The sequence below is a fragment of the Populus alba genome, chromosome 6 (assembly GCF_005239225.2).
Source record: "Populus alba chromosome 6, ASM523922v2, whole genome shotgun sequence".
Lineage (NCBI taxonomy): Eukaryota > Viridiplantae > Streptophyta > Magnoliopsida > Malpighiales > Salicaceae > Populus > Populus alba.
The window spans coordinates 5,826,099-5,839,295 of NC_133289.1; the positions used below are offsets into that span (position 1 = coordinate 5,826,099).

Sequence of the window (13,197 nt, forward strand, 5' to 3'; positions counted from 1 at the left end):
ACATAATATAATTATCCATGCTTGATGATTTCATGCAATAGCATGGATGTGATAAAATTATGGTGAATTACATGTCACATTGAATTTTTAATAAGTTGATGAGTTTGATATTTTTTTTGAATTATTTTAATTTACTATGAAATTTATGTTTGATTTAATTGCAATTTAACATGGAATATCATTAGATTTGATATCATGAATTATGTTTAATTTTGATCAATTTTGATTTTATATAAAATTTTGATAATTATTGTAATTTGAATGTGTTAATTTTTGTCAAGTTTGCATAAATTTAAATTATCATTCCAAAATGTTCGAGAACCAAAATGATCGTTCCAACAAAAAATATATAACGTTAACCAAAATTAAAATTAATAATTTTGCTAGTGAGTAGAACTTTAATAAAAATAATAGTATTTATAACTTAATTAATTTTTACTTAATCAAATAATCAATAAGGTTAAGATTGGAATTTGATAATCCTTTTCTCTCATCAAAATTTAAATATTTTAAAAACTAAAATATGTCGATTTCATATTGAAAAAATCTTGACACAAATTGATTACTCGATAGCAAAAAATCAATTATAATAATTTTTAAAGAGTCAGCTTAATTTGAACTCAAAATTTAAAAGATGATTTTCGTAAAAAAAAACGTCAATTCAAATATATATAGAAAACCAAAGCTTAAATAGAAAAAGCTTACTTCAGGAACGTAAGAACTAACACTATAATACTCTCATCATTAAATTACAAAAAAAGTAATTAATTATGATATTGTGAAAGCTTATAAAGAATATTACAAGGGAGAGGAGGCTTGATCCGACAAAAACACAAAACTAAATAAAATCTAACGCCACACACGTGTCACCTAAATATTTAGGCTTGGGTGACAAATGCCTAACCTAGTCGACCCTAGCTCCAAATATTGGATCTGGGCGACCTACCCACGACAAAAAAACCAAGTGGGCCCAGATGACAAGATACAAATCACGATGCTCCCTCAGTCACAAAACTCGTGGGAAAGGACCCACATAACGGCCTTGGTCACGTGTCACTCCCAGTATGTCACGTGTGCTGCTCACGCTCCTTCTTCACCCACGAGTTTTGTGCATCAAGTGATATATTTAATTGTTGTTTTGAGATGAGATAATGAACATAGTGAAAATGAATAAGATATATATTTTTTATTTTTTAAAATAATAAAAATTTGTTTACATGGTAAGCATATTTTGCTCTTAGTTGTTTTGAATTGGAAACTCGAACGAACGAAATTGTTAAAAAAAAATAAAAAATTCTTAAGAGTATGCTAATTTGAAGTGAGAAATAATATTTACACTCTCTTGAATTATAATAATGTCTTTAAAAATTTAAGTGGTATATGCAATTGAACAATAATATTATAATAATATCGAATGATATTATTATTGTTCTGTTTAATATAGATGATTTATTTAATAATTAATTAAAAAATAATTTTAATTTTGATATAAAAAAAATCAAATTGAGAATAGAACTTACCATTTTTTTTTTATATATTTTCGGTTTATTTCTACCCAAAATCGTCAATTCAATATATAGAAAATATCCGGTGCTACCAATGATTTTATCTTTCCATGCTTCAACTATTATAGTGGCCATTCAAAAAAACCTGAACTATTATAAATAAAATCATGGAAAATAAGTTTTTGTGATGGTATTACAAACTGCATGCATTACCATTTAATTAATGTATACAGTGATTCTTAAGCTATACACACACACTTGATTAAGAAAATATTTGGGAATACAGTTAAAATAATGTTTTTTAAAAAATTATTTTTTTATATTTTTATATTGTTTTTGATTTGTTATGTCACTAATTTTTTTTAAAAATAAAAATATATTTTTAAACAAAAAAATATCTTAATAAATATATCAATCAATCTAGCAGTTATATGGGTTAATGCACGTGAATCTAACAGCATCCTTAAGACTACACTGCAGTTCATTTTGTTCTGTCCAAAAATTGCTACAGAGGAAACATAATAAAAAACGAAAAAGGAAATTCCAGTAGCTATGGAGGAAAGTCATGTAGTACAGCTCTTTGTCCAAATTTCAAGTCATTACATTACATTACATGTACAACAAACTCACTCAAACCCCACTTTAAGACACTCGCTTGTCCTTCTCCCTCCACCCCCCTCCTCCCCTCTCTCTGTCTCCTGACTTCATAAGCAAAACAGAGAATTAACCCACTACCCTATTCGGCCTCAACACCAGCCAACCATGGTGAACCTGAAAGCTGGGACAAGGCCGCCATGGGTTGGACTTGGAGCAGCAGTTTGGGTGCAAATAGCATCAGGGAATGCTTACAACTTCCCTCTTTATTCCCATTCTTTAAAATCTGTTCTGGGATTTAACCAGCACCAGCTTACCATGCTTGGTGTTGCTAATGATGTTGGTGAGAATGTTGGACTCATTCCTGGTATTGCTTGCAACAAGTTTCCTCCTTGGGTGATTCTCTTGATTGGTGCTCTTGCTTGCTTCTTTGGTTATGGTGTTCTTTGGCTTGCTCTTAGCAGTAAAGTACAATCCTTGCCTTATTGGCTGGTGAGTTCTCTGAGCTATTGCTTATTTCTAATGTTTAGAAAGACCTTTTGTGAAAATAATTGACGCCCATTTTCTGTTTCATTGAATTAAGATTTAGTGAATTATTTCCTGTGATCTTCTCTGTCATATGATTGTGGGTTTAGGTTGAAGGTAGAGTGGTCATTGTTTACATGGTTTAGGGGCTATCAAATTGATGTGATTAATGTGAATTACACTGATCTTGGATTCGTATTGCAATGTTTTTTTAATTTTTTTTTTTATGATCAATGAATGGAATGCTTTTACATTCTAAAGTTGTTTTGGAGAGAATTTTTGATGAACTTAGTGGATATAATTTGGTAAATTTCCAATAGATTTGGCTTTTCCGGTTGCTTGGAAGTGGGAGGAAATGTTCGTGAAGCTTGCGAGGGAAAAGCTTAAACGAGACTTAATTACAAGTAAATGGACGATTAAAGAGAACTCCACGCAATCTAATACTATTATGCCGAATCAGGATGAATAGCCTGGTAAGCTTAGAGGGACAGTAAAGAAACTAAATGAAAAGAAATAACCAGGCACCATGAAAAGTATAACACCATTAAAATAATCATACAGTATGGGAGAAAGATAGAGTTTCATTCTGCAATCATGTCTGGAAATACTAAAAGCACTTCTCGTCATTGATATATGGTTACTGGGTATAAATTATTAACTGCATCATTAAGCAATAAACTTCATCTCAGGAAAGGTTAGGGAAGAATGTTTCAGGTGTAATCACGGATGCATAATGTTCAAGGAGGGGAAACCTTGAATTTGCATGGACAAAATGCAAACAATGAATGGCCATACATACTTTTTTAGATTGAAAACAAGCATGTACGCACAAGCAAGGATTCCATTTCCTGCTGAAAGAGCACCACCAGGCTGTCCTCTTTTTATGGCTAATGTAAAAATGGTAAAAAATGAGTTCAATACTAGATTTTAACTCACAATCTGCTGCAACTCCACCCCCCGCACTTTTGTCATTTGAGTTCAAGGTTGTCTACCTTTTTGTCTAGTAAAATCAGCTTCCATATTATTGCTCATGACAGATATGATAAACTACAGTGTTAAAGGATGGCGAATCACTGTTATGCTGTAGAAACTCACAAGTTTTTTTCGTTGTTGTATGTATAGGAGTGAGATTTTCTGCAAATTTGGATATAGTTGCTGCTTCATGTGGTTTACTTTGTGATTTGTGGAAAATATCCTGTGCTCAGATACTTTAATGCATGTTTAATTTCTCAAAATCTTCATCATTTTTATTTGGTTGAGTGGCATATATGTTCATTGTGCTCATGCTTAAAATTTTCCAGCAAAAGGACTAAAGTCACATTTTTTGTTTTCACTTTACGATATTACAGCTATGCCTTGCTCTCTGTGTTGCCACCAATAGTAGTGCTTGGTTGAGCACAGCTGTTCTTGTAACCAACATGAGAAACTTTCCTCTTAGTAGAGGCACTGTTGCTGGTGTTCTTAAAGGTTACGGTGGAATAAGTGCTGCAGTATTTACTGAAATTTATAGCACTCTGCTCCGCAATTCCTCATCTAAGCTTCTGATGTTTCTTGCACTTGGAATTCCTGTTCTGTGTTTCATAGTCATGTATTTTGTAAGAGCTTGTACCCCTGCATCAGGTGAAGACTCTTCAGAACACGCCCATTTTCTTTTCACTCAAGGAGCTCTTATTGCACTCGGCTTATATGTCCTAACAACCACCATATTGAATCACATATTTCATTTCAGTGCTCCGGTATCTAATACCTTTCTTGTTATAATGGTTGTCCTTCTCATGGCTCCATTTGCAATACCCATAAAAATGACATTTCACCGCATGAGAGTCAGTAAACCAGAGATGCATCACCAGCCAGTTGAGACTCCAGACAGTGTGATACAAGAAGACAACGCAGACAAAACCGAACGCTGCTGAAATCATCTTCATCAACAAAGCCTCGGAAGTTTTCGGGAAAATGTTGAGGCATCTGAGGTGGCTATGCTTCTAGCTGAGGGTGAAGGGGCTGTGAAGAAGAAGAGGAGACCCAAAAGAGGGGAGGATTTCAGATTTACTGAAGCCCTAATAAAGGCTGATTTCTGGCTTCTTTTTTTTGTGTACTTTGTGGGTGTTGGATCTGGGGTAACGGTGCTCAATAATCTGGCCCAGATAGGAATTGCACAAGGCGTGCATGATACTACCATCTTGTTGTCGCTCTTCAGCTTTTGCAATTTTGTGGGGCGTCTTGGTGGGGGTATTGTGTCTGAACATTTTGTCAGGTTACTACACTCTTTCCTTCTTGGCTAATCATTAAGTTCATTACATTGAAGTTTTCTGCATTTTGATGCCTAACTGATTTACATGCTCTACATTTAAAAGGTTAAAAAAACCAAATCATCTAAACCATGCAAGTCTTGGCTTAGAGCCAGTGACTTTATAAACAAAATATAACACAGAAGAACCAAATCAAAGGATGCCAAGATGATTTTCATTCTCAAATTGTGTCATGATGGGGCTTGGTTCTAGGAATAATACTGTCACTCCATCTATTGGACATTGCGAGCGTCCTCTGAGAATTAAGTTGCATCGGTTTTTCTTCTGTTATATGCTCCAGATATTGATGCTCGTAGACGGAGAAAACATATGCATAAGAAGCATAGCTCATGTTCTGCCAAAATGTCATATGAATGTTACTTGACATATTTCCATGAGCTTTTGTCTTTGGCACATCCTCAAATTTCGTTATCAGTCCATTGTTATTGTCTGACTGTCGGTTCCAAAAGAATACAGACTGCACAGGCTACAATATTTTTGTGGTGTTGTATTACTTTGATGCGTTGGACGTTTATTCCTTGCAGATCAAAAACAATCCCTCGGACAATATGGATGACGTGCACTCAAGTAATCATGATTATAACGTACCTGTTGTTTGCTTCTGCAATTGATGGTATCCTTTACGCCGCAACAGCATTACTTGGGATCTGCTATGGTGTTCAGTTCTCGATAATGATACCGACTGTCTCTGAGCTTTTCGGCTTGAAGCATTTTGGTTTATTTTACAATTTCATGTCACTAGGAAATCCTCTCGGTGCGTTCCTTTTCTCAGGTCTCCTGGCAGGCTATGTATATGATAACGAGGCAGCAAAGCAGCAGGTACCAAATTTGCTGTCCAGTTCAAGCATCTCCTGCTTGGGTCCAAATTGCTTCAGGCTCACCTTCTTGGTTCTGGCTGGTGCCTGCGGTCTGGGCTCCATCTTGAGCATTATTCTAACTATGAGGATAAGGCCTGTCTATGAGATGCTTTATGCTGGGGGTTCTTTCAGGCTTCCTCAAACTTCAAATCACTAAGCTGCTCGAAGTGGAATATGATAAGTTGAGGCCATGGGAAGAGCCATTCTCCTGAAGCACATGACATATAGTAGATATTCCGGCTATGTTAAATTCACTTTTTTAGAATTTGCACAATGCGTTGCAAGTTTGAGTGCCAACCCAGGAAATCAACAGTCATCTAATTCATGTTAATACTAGTTATGATGATAAAGTTTTCCTCTCCATATGACAGCTAAAATGCAATCGAGGAAGATAGTTATCGATGATTGATATCCTGTTTTAGCTAGAAGTATACCGAACAAGGTTCATGTATCCATTATTTTTGGTTTCTTTGAAAATGCACTTCTAAATTTCTTCGATGAATAATTTTGCATTAGTGTAATGGTTCAGCTCAAATCTTTGAGTGGTTTTTTTGAATTGGATAACTGTTGTTTTCGATCTATAATTTAGTTTAGATTGCTTGCATTTTTATATAATTAAGTTCATCTTGATCAAAATAAAATCATAGCATACATATTAAATAAACATTAAAACTTGCATTGTATAGCAAAACAAAATTCTTTTCTTATTTTCGGATAAAAGTTATTGTATTAAAGGGAAGAAACTATATAAAGCACGAGGAGCATATCTCAAGAAGTATAAATGCTTGTTACCTAGTCTATCTAACAAAAAATAACAAGAAAATGAAGCAAAAGCTAAAAAAAAACTGAAAAAGAACAAAAGAAGATTGTGAAGATAAATAGTAGATGAGTGAGTCAGTCGATTGATTATATATAAAACTGTGCTAAACAAAATCTTGAAATTAGCAAGAGTAATTATATTTCAGGACTCTCAGAGGCACCAAATGGACCTGAAAGTAGCTGGGATATAAAACCTAGTTCGAGCTCTATCAAACGGGACTGAACCAAATAAAAAATGTCTTTGCAAACATCCTGATAAGATCAATAAATCTTATGAAAAACTTGATTATTTCTCTCACACTAAATGAAATAAATAGAGGTACAGAAGGCTAGCCAAGTAAGTAAATGTGTAAAGTCCTTTTTTTTTTTTTTTTTTTCTTCAAGTGCTTGTATGCCTACTAAAGCAGATTATGTCATGTCAAAGAAGACCAACCCATAAGGGTCATATTCGTGATAACACCCTAAACTATAGCAGAGAAAGGACACTAAAAAAATAAATGGTCATGTGTTTCAACCTGTAACCCACAAAGGATACATGTTGAAGAGGGAATGATCTAAAAAGCATGTAGTCTATTCATGATATTGAGACAACTTATAAAGGTAAACAACATGATAAAAGAGAGTCTCAGGATGAAACCTGAAAACCAGAGAAGATAATGTATATAGTTTGTGGGTCTAGAATCTTCAAGAACCTCCCATGCCGAGTCAATAGAGAACCTCCCCCAATGAGTTACCGTTTCAGACATAATGATTTGGTAAGACACTCTTGGGTTAAAAGTAATCGAGTCCCATACACGCTGGAGCTCCAGACTACCTAATGGAAAAACCCAAGTATCTCTCTTAATGATGTATGAGACCTTAGCATTCCATGACAACCCAGTATAAGCGAGCACCCTAAAATACACTAGATCACATAACCGTTGCCCATCTGGTAACTAATAGTCTAACCACATAGAGGTAGTAGTTTCACTACCAATATTGAAGACAAACTTCCTTTTACACCAATCTTTGATGAATAAAACCTTCCTCCATGACTAAGAAGACATTGAAGGAGGCATGACATGCCCAAAAGATCTGCCTTTGAGCAAAACATTATGGACCCATCCTGACCAAACTGATAATCTATCTGATAGTAGTCGTTAGACATGCTTGAGAATAACTGTTTCATTTCAAGTTTGAGCCCTCCTTATTCTTAGGCCACCCTTTTCAAGGGATATAAAATGTTGCTACCTAATTTTTGATCCATGTTTTGATAAATTTTCAGAAAAATTCAAAAATAGAGAAAAACAACGAAAATTCAAAAAAATATGTTTTTAATATATTTTCGTCATTTTAGCATTTTCAACGTCATCTAAAAAAGAATTTAAATTTTTAAGAGTCTTTCGAACGCGTTCAACTTTTCACGCGTTATTTTTAAAATCATTGATTTTCCTCATCGAGTCGACGTTGATATTGCTCATTTTTAAAAAAAATACAAAAAATTAAGAAAAATCAAATTTACAAAAAGAAAGAAGTTGAGGGACCAAGTTTGGAAACCTAGCAATATTTTTGCCTATAAATACTGGTCTTCAACACACACAAAGAGGGGGGCAATTTTAAAACATTAAAAAAAATACAAAAAAGAAAACCCTAACCCTAAACCCATCTTTTTTAAGGAGCGGCGCCCCCACCCTCTCCTTCACCCATCTCCACCAGCTGCTCGCCATAGACACCCAACCATCGACCTCATCCACCCTGCACACAACCTCTCGGCCACACACCCGACCATAATCCCATCCTTGGCCAAACACAACAGCCCCATCTCTGGCCACCACACTCCTCTCTCAACTTCCCCCGCAGTTTTGCAAAAGAGAAAAAACAGAAGCCACCCTCAACCCCACTCTCCCAAAACTGGAGTAGCCACTCCGTTCCCCCCTCATCTCCATCTTAGCTGTTCCCCAAGTCCAACCTCGGCTCCCTCTCTTATTTTCCCCACAACCGTCTCTCTCTCTCTCTCTCTCGGTCGCCTCCTCTTTCCCTCTCTAGCCGGCTGCTCCCTCACCTCACCAGACCTCTACTCTCACCCGGTCTTCGCCATCAGCAACAACATCACCCACAGACTCGGAGCGGTCAGCCTTCTCCCTCCAGCAGCGTTCACAGATCTGCCCTCCAACGACAGCCCCCACGTAACGGCGCTCGGCCAGCCTTCTACTATGACTGAGACACTACAATGCCGCCTGATCTGCACCCGAAGCAGAGAAGAAGAAGATGAAACCCATAACAACTGACCTGCAGTGAAGCAGATCCGAAGAAGGAGAAGGGAGAAATGCAGATCTAAAAAACAAAGAAAGACAAATCTAAAATCAACTGTTTATGGCCTTTTTTTATGTTTCTTATTACAGGTAGAGGTAGCAGTCATCGCTGGCGAGGAAGCCGCTTCGGATCTCCCCTGCTGTTTGTTTTTTTTTCCGACTGCGCGTGAACCCACACGTCGCTAGTGATGGTGGCGCGTGGAACAACGCGCCGCCACTATTCCTACTGTCCATGAGTTTTCACAGCACCGTTCCCAGCAATTCAAGGATGTTTTAAGGGTTGTTTTTGTAATTTTTTAGTTGTTTAATGTAATTTTTGTCTAGCTTTTTTAAAATTTTTTATAATTTGTAGTGTGTATGTAAAAGAAAAGAAAATAAAATAAAAAAGGAAAAAAATATAGTAAAGGTGTATGTGTGTGTTTGTATTTGTTTTATGGATGTTTTATTTATTTATGATAAAATTGCAAAGATTAAAGAAGAATTTAATATGTTGATTGGATCACGGTCAAGAATTATTAACTTGTAAGTAAGTTGTATTTCTGATACCCGATGAAAAGAAATTTTTTTGAAAACTTCTTTAACACGTCAAAGCCACGAAGCAGCTTACCTCAGGTAGGGTGCGTTATGGGTGCTAATACCTTCCCTAACCACAACCAGTCCCTTACTCGCGAATCTCTGACAAGACTAGTACATTCGGTTTCCTAGTAGCCTTTAATAAATTATTAGGTGATGACTCCTAACAAACCAATCAAATCAAAGTAACGCATAACGAAAAAATCTCCAGCCGACGCCGCGCGAGTGATGTGCGACATCAAACATAGACCCGAGCCACCTTAGCCCCTGATTGGGAGACAAATCAGCCTTTATAAAGAAAGGCAACCAAGATACCCTTAATCCTCTTAATAATAGAGCAATAGAGAATAAACATGGAGGATCAATAAACCTGGATGGAGAAGAGAGATGATTTGATTAGTTGAATACACCCAATACAAGTAAAAAAAAAAAAAACTGTGGTCCACAGCTTAATCTTGGAGAGAATCCACTCTACTAAAGGCTTATAATCAGAGTGAGTTAGTTTAATAGATATCAATAGAACAACCAGGTATCTTATTGGCAGAGAACCTAACCTGAAACCTAAAAGATCTTGTAAAGATGCCCTAAGCTTATCATTAACTCCTGATAAAAAGATTGGGCTCTTCTTTGGATTTATAACAAGACCAAACAACCCTGCAAAATAATTCAAAGCCTTCCTCACAATCTTGACTGAGTTCTATCTGCTTGACAATAGATCATAAGGTCATTAGTAAAGCACAAGTGAGTAATGATATTATGTTGGCACTGCCAATGATAATAAGACCTCGAGTTCCGTGAGGCCTCTTTAAAAATACCTTTGAAATTCTTCATAGTCAGGATAAACAAATAAGGGGACAAAGGATCACCGTATTGAAGAACCTTGGAAGATGGGAAGAAACCACGACTCTCTTCATTAAAAAAAAAACTATTCTAATATGAAAATAATTCTAACAACAACATTGAACAGAAAAATTCAACAAAAAAAAAAAAGAAAAACAAATATAATGCAAAATAAACATAAAAAAAAGAAGAAAAAAGAAAAATCCTATTTTAATTTTGTTGTGAGTGAAGTGGAGCAGAGATAAAAAAACAAATTCACATAATATGTTAATTAAAAAAAAAGTAAAATGTTTTTGACTTGACCGTTAGGGATGAAAGACAAATAAGAAAAAGAAAAGAGGAGTTAAGAATGAGAGAAAGAGAGAGAGAAACATTTTTTGATTTTTACAAAAGAGGAAGAGATAAGAAGAAGAAATGCTTGTCTTTATGATATTAGGGAATCTGGTTTTTATTTGGAGTTTTTTTTATTAAAAGTTTTATCGATGAATAATTAAATATTAATATTTTAACATCTTCCTTGGTATTTTTGTCCGTTGGTTCTGTATGTCCGTTGGTTCTCAAAGCATTATTTAGTTTCTCAACGTTAATATCAACATCAATAAAAATATTTTTGGTAATGTGAAAATTTAAATTTTATTTTAAATCAATAGATAAAACAACTCGATATTATCTTCCACGGTTACTAAAATGTTCTAATTCAATTTTTCATGCGCATATGAGAAGCCCATTGAAACCATCGAAAAGGTAAAAAGTCACATGATTAAAGGTTGTTTTCACGGTTGACTTGACTTTGGTTGGGTCATTGATTTTCACTTGTCTTTTAAGTTTTGTGACTTCAATAATTATTTGTGATTTCCTCCGTCTAGATTTCGATTAGTTTAGTCGATAAAAATAAACCCTCCAAATTCTTATTTTTTTCTTGTTAAACTGCATTATCAACCTTGAATATGCATAAATCCTTGTATAAATTTCTAAACTAGGCATGGGGTATTTATGGTGCCACTACCTTTTCTTTTGTTTGAGAAATAACCCTTAATTATTTCTAGTTCTTATAAGTAATTTAAGAAAGTTATTTTATGATCTAATAAAAAAAATAAAATTAGTAATACAGGATTAAATCTCGATATTCCGATATTTTTTATTGTCATTCCAAGGCAAAGTGAAAAGTAAAAGGAACGTAACAGAGGGGGGCGAGACCCCTGTGTTACCGTCCATTGAATTGATGATCTTTCTGCTGGCACTGTGCATGATGTAATGCTGAGAATTTCCTCGAAGCATCAATGGGACAATAAGCCAAATAAAGAAGACTTTATTATGCGTGGAAAATCATGTGATGACGACGACCAATTCCATCCAAACCACATGGTCGATAGCGTGGAATTAAATGATGAACGCGCAACGTCGCTGGTTGTAGGGTATAATACTGTGCTCTCCTCCTATAAAGAGCAGCCCTCCAGTGCACAAAGCCAGCGGTATACAATTTAATTCATCAAGTATTTCAAATGGGTTAAGCAAGTTCTCTGTAGTAGTGATGAAGCTGATCTTCATGGTTTTGTTACCAGGTTTCATTTGTGTTTGGTGGAACAGAGAGTTGCTCCATTGGAAATACCTTCCCAATTACAACTGCCGGCTTCTTTTCCCCAAGATTGCAGGTGTTCGCCGTCGTTTGGGTAGTTAGAGGAATTTTGGTTGTATACAAATATACCGCTGGCTTTGTTCAAGCTGCTCTTTATACTACAAGACGAATCAACACGCTCGATCTTTCGTTAACAATGGGTTGGTAAAAGGAAATTTTTTATTTCCAATGGAGCAATTCTCTCTTCCTCCAAACACAAATGAAACCACCACCCTGGTAATAAAACCATGAAGATCAGCTTTATCACTACTACAGAGAACCTGCTTAACCCATTTGAAATACTTGATGAATTAAATTGTATACCACTGGCTTTGTACAAGCTGCTCTTTATACTATAAGACGAATCAACACACTCGATCTTATGATTGTTGTTGTTGTAGTAGCAGATCGATTTAATTTACTGTTGTCTTTTACAATGAAAAAGTTGAGAAAGTGTTCGTTCATGAATTGTATTAAACAGCCCACTTGTATGGCACTGGAATTCAATTCCACGCTATCTACCCTGTGGTTTGGATGGAATTGGTCGTCGTCATCACATGATTTTCCATATGTAATAAAGTCTTCTTTATTTGGCTTCTTGTCACATTGATTCTTCGAGGAAATTCCCAAGTTTTTGCTTTACATCAATATTAATTCAATGGCTGGTAACACACACGACTCTCGTCTCTCTGTTACGTTCCTTTTACTTTTCACCATGGTTTTTGAACCCTATCCAAGGTTGATCGGGAGCAAATCTTGGATTGTGGGTCAGGTGAAACTTGAGAAGGTTATTTATCAAGAAATTCTCAAATCCTACCAATGTCAATTCTAACTTAGCAACACCGTCTTTTTATTTGTTAATAATATATTTAAATAAAAATCAAGATTCAAATTAATTTAAATAATATAGTTAAATGAAAACAAGATTTCAATTAATTTCACTCTTTCTTTCATTCTTTTAATTTGCCGTATCAAGCATGTTTTGAGTTTTGAGAGGAACTTAATGATCAATTAGTCAATTGAGGTTGAAAATTAAAATTGAAAGAACAAGGACCATATTTAACAAAAAAAACTTTAGTCTACCTAATTTGAAGTTCATACGAATCGTTTCAAAGCTTCAATCCAACGAACAATTCCAGAGCTACTCTGTTCAAGTTGATATCTCCAGTCAACAAGGGGTAAATGAAAACTTTATCATTTTCTGCCTTATTCAACAAATACTCCTACAAATAACTTGCTGAATGAACTTATGATTTGAAAGAAGATATA

At 35.2% G+C, this 13,197-nt stretch overlaps 1 pseudogene; it reads left to right on the top strand.

Moving 5' to 3' along the window:
• The first annotated feature begins 2,028 nt into the window (after nt 1-2,028).
• On the top strand, nt 2,029-6,346 carry LOC118053899 (protein NUCLEAR FUSION DEFECTIVE 4-like; annotated as a pseudogene).
• Nucleotides 6,347-13,197: the final 6,851 nt, after the last annotated feature.